Here is an 8,761-nt window from a genome sequence, read left to right on the forward strand (position 1 = left end):
TGCTATTGGGTCGTCCCTCATGATTCCAAAATTTGGATGAGACTATCACGGTTCGGCAGACACAAACACAGAACCAACTTTCTGAGACCAGATAATAGCAAGAAAGGATTCTCTGGTTTTATTATCTTCTGGTAGAAAACAAAATATGGCCTAGGTCATTTGGAGGCCTCATACTTCACAAGTAGAATTGGCCTTTCTAAGCAAAGTTGTTCAGTGCTTCCTTTTAATAAGTCATTTGAACAGATAGCTAAAAAAGAATAGGTTTTAATTTATCTTTGCTCACTGCATTAAGTGAGTGAGATTGGAAAACATCAGTGTGCTCCCCTCATAAATTCAAAACCACATATTGTACATGATATGATTGAAGGGGAAAAGGCACTAAATTTTTTTGAGCCACTATATTCTTGCAGTACAGGAAATGCTTACACTTTATCTCATTTAATTAGATTATACATTATTGGTGGCAAATATGGGTCACATATTCATTTTTAATAACATATTTACAATATCCAAAACACTGTTATATTGGATCACAATTGTCATTAATAAATAAAATTGAGCATTAAATATGTAATGTTGCATTCTTTGCATGAGAACATAAAACTTCAACTGAGTTTGCATTGTCAAGAGTTAAATTTACAGATACACATGATCACAAATACTGATTGCTGATTTTTTCAGGAGACACATGTCACATTCTGTACCTTCTATTTACTCATTTTCTGGCAGAATTTTCTTTGAATACTTCATTTTTATCTAATTATTTTCTTATTTACGGTAAATGCACATTATTTTACCTTTCACTGTTGGTCTCACTTATATACTGCTACTTTCCTAGTTTTGATAATTTATTTGTTTACTTTCCTAGTCTGTCCTAGAATCTATTTTAATACACTACCAAATGTGTATAAAACAGCTCAAGGAATAGAAATAAACAATTAAATGTAATTGATACTTTAGGATGAGTACTGGAAATTACTTAATACCGAGAACAAGAAGGACTCTAGAGAAGAAGAGAATGTAGAAAAAACTAAGATGGAAATCAGAATCTATTATTTAACAAAGAATGTGCAAATGAAAACATAATGAAAAGCAATCCTAGATAAGTAATAGTACATAATGGGATCTAAATGCTGATTAGAAGTTCTGAGATTTAATTCAAATAGTTATTGGCTATCCTTTTAAATTCCCAAATGAAATGTTTATTTAATCAACCAATATGTGTATTTATTCCTGGAACAAATGCATGTGAATGCCTGATCAGTGTATAATTTGGAAAGAAACTCCTCTCTCTCTCTTTCTCTCCCTCCCCCTCTTTCTCCTTCTCAAAGAAGAAATCAATCCAAGAACAATACAAGCTATAGTACTAATAGTTAATAACTTGGTAATACCTGATAGTCACTTAATCAGTATGTGTTCTTCAACAGGTTTCTATACTTAAAAATGGGGACAATTATATAATTCATTAATAGCATTTTTGACAGGACTGAATGGAATAATACATATACTATGTTTTAACATTATTTTGTGGCTGAGGACCTATCTCTGACATATAAGTCAGCATCACTCACATGTAGCCAACTCAAGCAGTATCTTTTGAGGGCTCCTTCCTTTCTTTTTCACATATTAATATTACAGTGCCCAGGATATCTTTTCTATCCATGCCCATTGTCCAGATAAATACAACTAGTCTTCTGTCTTTAAATATGATTTGTATGTTTTAAAACCTTCCCTTTTGTATCTTCAACTCATATTTTTCTTTAATCCTCTAGACTCGTATTACCAACTTTTCTCCACAGTGCCTCTAATTGGATAACTAGTCAATGTCGTAAACTTGACAGGTCAACAACTCCCAAACTTCTCTTCCAATATCTGATGCAGACTCAGCCTGTCATACCTCAGTTGATGGTATTTCATCCCTCTAATTGCTCATGCCAAAAAATTCAAATTTCTTTGAATTCTCCTTTTTTCCCTCTGCTTTCATTCAATACATCTGGAAATCCTGTTGGTAACTCTTTCAGAATAATTCCAGAAGCCAACCACCTTTTAATATCCCAATGCACTCTGGAATAAGCCATCACTATTTCTATAGTGGATTATAGTAACAGCTTCCTATGTGGAAATATGGCTTCCACACTTGTCCCCTAACAGCTTATTTTCTAAAGAGTTACAAGAATCATTCTCTCAGAATACAACTGTCAACATGTCACTCTTCTCAAACTCATAGTAAAAGTCAATTATCATTATCTTTCTGACCTCATCCCTTGGCTACACTCCATTCTACTCTCAAAATACTTTTCCTACTCTATTTTTTCATAGCATTTATTATGTTCCGAAATGTTTGATGAATTAATATGTTTATTATTTTATCTCCTCTTCCCAACTAGGTAAGAGAAGGAAACTCCACATTGAAGGAACCTGTGACTGATTCCTTCACTGGCATATCCTAGGAGTCCAGAATTGCATCTTGCATACAGTAGAGACATAACCAATATTTGTCAATGAATAAGCAGTGACAAAATATAATCTAGAGTATGCGTGCATGGGCGGCTCAGTTGATTGAATGTCCAAATCTTGGTTTCAGCTCAGGTCATAATCTCATGTGTCATGAGATTGAGCCCCATGTCAGGCTCTGCACTTAGCACAGAGTCTGCTTGAAAATTCTCTTCCTTTGCCCCTCCCCCCACTTGCATGCATGTGTACACCCTCTCTCTCTCAAATAAATAAATCTTTAATATATATAATCTAGAGCCCAAGTATTTTGCTATTTTTTTCAGTATCACTTGATTTTCTGATTTTTGATTGTATTGTCATAAGAGTATGTATCTTGATTTTTCTAGTAGCTGTATTGTCATAAGAGTATGTATCTTGATTTTTCTAGTAGCTGTATTGTATTTGTCTGACTAGCCTACTGTTAGAAAATAAGAAACAAGAAGACAGGGACTACATCTACGTTGTTGAATGTGGTCTAGTATAATCTAGTACAGTGGCAAGTTCATAAAAGCATTCAAAATGTTTCTGATGACTATGAAAATACTGACTCCTTAGAACAATATTATCTCTTCATGAATGAGGCATGCAAAATAAAATTTTCAGAGGTTAATAATGTAATGCATGTAACAGTTTATATATACATAACATAGCATTTTGAAACTCTGGGTGCTCTTTGGAATATTTAAAAAGAAAATAATATGAACACTTATACTTTTTTTAAGATTTTATTTATTTATTTGAGAGAGACAGAGATAGCAACAGAGAGCACGAGTGGGGAGGAGAGGGAGAAGCAGGCTCCCCGCTGAGCAGGGAGCCCTATGTGGGGTAGATCCCAGGACCCCAGGATCGTGACCTGAGCCAAAGGCAGACGCTTAACTGACTGAGCCACCCAGGCGCCCCAAGAACACTTATAATTTTGACCTTAATCTCAAATGTCCAATAATCTTTTTTTTGCAATGAATATATGAATAAATTATCTCTTCATTCTAGTAGCTACGGCAATAGTTTTCATGAGTTAATGAAAAACTATAAAATAGAATTTTGTCTTTTTTACTAAAGGTGGTTCTATTCTCAACATAAGATGTTAAGCATTGCAAGGTATGTCATTAGCATAATCAGGAAGCCTTAATAGTACTTAAAATATTATAGTATTTCAAACACAAATTAAAATACATCAAGCATTTCTTTTTACTTTAGTAATTCTGGAATTTTCACTTTCGTATTACTGTTAATTCTTCCAGCACTTTTATGCAAAATAAAAAGAATATTTTTAAAAACTGTGTCTATTGAAAATTGGAATTATCTGACATACATTTGCAACATTAGGTTTGGATTTAGCAAAGGTGTCTTGTTCTGTTGGGGCTGCTATAACAAAATACCACACTGGTTAGCTTATAAACAGCAGAAATGTATTGCTCACACCTCTGGAGGTTGAAGTCCAAGATCAGGGTGCCAACATGACCAGGTGAGAGCCCTCTTCTGGGTCACAGATTTCTCATTATATTCTCATATGGTGGAAGGGGCTAGGGGCCTCTTGATATCTCTTCTATAAGAGCACTAATCCCACTCATGAAGCAGCCACCCTCATGACTTAATCACTTCCCAACTTTCAACAAATATTTGGAGGACATAAACATTCAGACCTTAGCAACAGATGTTTCAAATTTCTTTTCTGCCACTTGCTGAATAGGTGTTATATAATCCTGATCAATTGTGCAAAATTGCAAACTGTACCCCCTCCACTATGTGTGTGTGTGTGTGTATGCATATATATATATATATGTATACGTATGTAAGTGCATGTGTATACACACACATATATATTCATTCCTCATTTCTTCCTGGACACCCAGTAATACCATGACAACTCCCAAATAAATGGAGATGCATACTAGTAGTTTAGGTGGTTATATGAGATAAAAATATAGTAATCACTATTCAAAAAATGTATCAAGTCACTTATATTTTCTGAGATTCAGTTTCTCATAGCATAAAGCCTAGTTAATAATAGCTTCAGAAAGTAGAAGAAAATTCGAAGACATAATTTGTAGAAAAATGTCAGCAGCACTGACCACATCTTCAAACCTTTCTATATTTACATATTTTTCTTTCGGGCATTCAGGTCTTTAATTGCATAACCATTAAATTTCTCAAATATATATGAAATATACATTATATATGAAAAATGCTATATACCCAATACATGGTAATTTAATGGTTATCCTATTTTAACCATTTATATATATATATTAGGATACATATAAATCAATAACACATATGTACTAATGTGTGTAGATAGACACACAAAAGAGATACAGAATGAGCAAAAGACAGAGGAATAGAGAGGGAGGTAGTTTTATTGTGAATATGGTATTAAAGTATGGGAAATCCAAATGAAAAGCTTGCAAAATAATCACATTTGTTTTGACCTTATACAGAAGTATGTGTACGTTAAAAGTTCAGCTCATGTGAATTTATTTTTAAGCACAGCTATGTGTATTTTCATTTTCCTGTGATCCAAAACAATGGTGTACTATTGGTTTTCTCCCCATGTTATTTTTTTTAACCTATATAGTATAGGTGAGTTTGGTTTATGTATTTTGTATTATTCAAATTTTTTGTTTCCATAGAGCATTTACAGAGTTTATTTAGACAACTAGTTTAAAAAGTCCAAGGAACTGTGAAAGGTGCTGTCTTGTTTGTGTTCCCCCTTTATTCTGTGATTTCACCGAATTTACCAAAATCTCTTAAATGTTTGAATATGTAGAGAATTAAATATACCAAGGAGCATCAAAGCATTATGATTGTAATATGCAAAGATTTTAAATGGTTGCACTGACTGTTAACCCCTTGGAGTCCAATATCTGATTCTAACCAGTTATTTGAGTTCAAGTAATTTCTTTCCAAGTTACTTTTGCTCTCCTCATTCTTTGTTGTTTTATTAAGATACAATTGACAGGAAATATTGTGTAACTTGAAGGTGTACAATGTGTTGATTTGATACATATATTGTAATATGATTACCACCACTATAGCATTAGCTAACACCCCTACTGAGTCACATAATTATCATTTCTTTTATGTTGTGGGAACAATTAAGATCTAGTCTCTTCACAACTTTAATGTATATAATGTATTATTGTTGATTATAATCACTATGCTGTGCATTAGATTTCCAGAACTTTTTTATCTTCTAGTTGCAAGTTTGTACCCTTAAACATCTCCTGAATTTCCCCATCCCCAGGCCTGGTAACTAACATTCCCCATTCCTATGAGTTCAGCTGTTTTAGATTACACATATAAATGATAACATACAGTACTTGTCTTTCTCTGTCAACTTATCTCACTTAGCTTAATGCTCTCAAGGTCCCTCCACGTTGATGCAAATGGCAGGATTTCCTTCTTTCTCATAGATGAATAATATTCCATTGTATATACACTACATCTTCTTTATCCATTCATCCATTGATATACTTGGGTTGTTTCCATAGCTTGACTAATGCAAATAATGCTGCAATAAACATGGGAGGGCAAATATCTTTTTGATGTCCTGCTTTCATTTCTTTTAGATATATACCCAGAAGTGGGATTGCTGGATCACATGGTAGTACTATTTTTAATTTTTGGAGGAACTTTCATGCTGTTTTCCCTATTGGCTGAACCAATTTACATTCCCAATGAGAGTATAAAATTGTTCCCTTTTTCCACATCCTCACCAACACTTGTTGTCTCTTACGTTTTTCTGATAACCGTTTAACAGATGTGAAGTGATAACGCACTGTGATTTTCATTTGCATTTCCCTGAAGATTAGAGATGTTGAGCATCTTTTCACGTGCTTATTGGCCAGGACGTCTTCTTTGGAAAAACATCTATTCGGTTCTTCTGCCCATTTGTTAATTGGGTTGTTTCTCTGTTAATGAGTTGTATGAGTTCTTTATATATTTTGGCTATTAACTCCTTATCTGATGTATGGTTGTAAATATTTTCTCCCATTCTGTAGGTTGCCTTTTCATTTTGTTGATGGTTTCTTTCACTGTGAAGAAGCTTTTTAGTTTGATATAGTCCTATTTGTTGTTTTTTGCTTTTGTTGCTTGTGCTTTTAGTGTAATATAAAAAAAAAAAATATTGCCAAGATCAGTGTCAATGGATTTCTTTTCTGTTACCTCTAGGAGTTTTATGGTATCAGATCTTAGGTTTAAGTGTGTAACTCATTTTGAGTTAACTTTTCTGAATGGTATAATATAGGAGTCAATTTCATATTTCTGCATATGGTTATCCAATTTTCACAACACCATTTGTTGAAGAAACTACCCATTCCCCTCATCAAATATTAGTTGACTGTATGTTCAGGGAGTTATTTCTGAGCTTGCTATTCTGTTCCATTGGTGTATAAGTCTATTTTTATGCCAGTACCATACTGTTTTAATTACTATAGCTTTGCAGTACAGCTTGAAACCAGGAAGTGTGATGCCTCCCGCTTTGTTCTTCTTTCAGGTGATTATTTTGCTATTTGGGGTCTTACAGAAAAACTCACAACTAACATCATACTGAACAGTGAAAATGTTTCAAGCTTTTCCTCTAAAATAAGGAACAAGACAAAGACAAAGGTGTCCATTCTCACCACTCTTATTCAACATAGTGCTTTAAGTACTAGAGGAATTGGGCAAGACAAAGAAATAAAAAACATTCACATTGGAAAAGAGGTAAAATTGTCATTATTTGCAGATAATATTATCTTATGTATATAGAAAATCCTAAAGATTCAACCATAAAAATGTTGGAAATAATCAAAGAATTCAGTAAAACTGCAAGATATAAAATCAATAGAATCAGTTGCATTTCTAAACACTAATGATGAGTATCTGAAAAAGAAATAAAGAAAACTATCCTCTAATAGCATCAAAAATAATAAAATACTTAGGAGTAAGTTTAACCAAGGAAATGAAAGATCTATACAATGAAACTACAAGACTTTGATGAAAGAAATAAAGAAGACACAAACAAACGGAAATATCTTATGTCCATGGATTAGGAGAACTAATATTGTTAAAATATCCAGATTACCCAAAGCTATCTATAGATTCAATGCAATCTCTATCAGAGTCCCAATAGCATTTTTTCACAGAAATAGAGAAAATAATCCTCAAATGTATGCAACCACAAAATATCCCAAATAACCAATGTTCTCTTCATTGTTATGAATTAAAAAAAATGTTGAGGGAAAAACTTTAAATTGTAAAAATTAAGATCAAGTAAGCAAAAACTTTACTGATTGTTAAAGATATAATAATCAGTGTGGTTAACAGCAGCATACAGGGATACTTTTAGCTTCCATAGGGCAAAATCCAAGGCTGCCATAATCTTGTAATAATCCCTACAGTCGCCAAAGTTAAGGAAGACACATATTTTCATCACTCCTAAAAAATCTACTCTGTGTACGTCGACTTTTCATATGGAGAAGGAGATGAAATGGAGTGTGAATTCCCAGTTTCAGTAGAGAATGAAGAGTTGTAAACATAAAACTAATGGTTACAGTGTAGATAAAATATTAAAAATAAACGGTACCTAATACAAATTATATCCTCTTCCTTTGTTTAGTTTGTTTTAAGTAGGCTTTATGCCCAGTGTGGGACCCAACGTGAGGCTTGAACTCACGACCCTGAGATCAAGACCTGAGCTGAGATGGAGTCAGACGCTTAACCAGCTGAGCCACCCAGGCACCCTGGCTTCTTAAAAATACATTTTATAGCACAAAGGGTGTAGATATCAACATATATGAATTAAATTTTGTATTGTGTGAGTCATTTTTAATGACTCCCCCCCCCCATCTGTTTTGGAATTAGAGTAAATATAACAAGACCAGAAACCTGAATTGGTTACATAGATTTTAGACTAATAAATATGTTGCCATTCAACAATGGTGTTTAGATTTTTAAAAATTTCATGGGGAAATATTTTAAGTGTAAAGATATGTAGCTGTTAGAGGATGGGTATATGCGAGTATTGTAAAATCATTAATGAAGTAGTAATTAATTTGAGTTCTTAATAAACTTCTGAGTCTTATGCATAAACCTTGGCAGGTGTTAGACAACATGATAGATTCTGAAATTCTGCCAGATGCCAATGATAATAACTACTTGACAGTGATAAGTATAAAATGTTAGCAGAGAAAATTACTTCAAGTAGATTATTCCTGTCAATCCTCAGCTGGCTGAAACCGGAGTGAATATAACGTTGCTTTGATGTCCCTTAGGGTATGCTCTGGGA

This window comes from Mirounga angustirostris, unplaced genomic scaffold (assembly GCF_029215605.1).
Source record: "Mirounga angustirostris isolate CCGP_5_RB_7025 unplaced genomic scaffold, mMirAng1.0.hap1 SCAF_3, whole genome shotgun sequence".
Taxonomy (NCBI): domain Eukaryota; kingdom Metazoa; phylum Chordata; class Mammalia; order Carnivora; family Phocidae; genus Mirounga; species Mirounga angustirostris.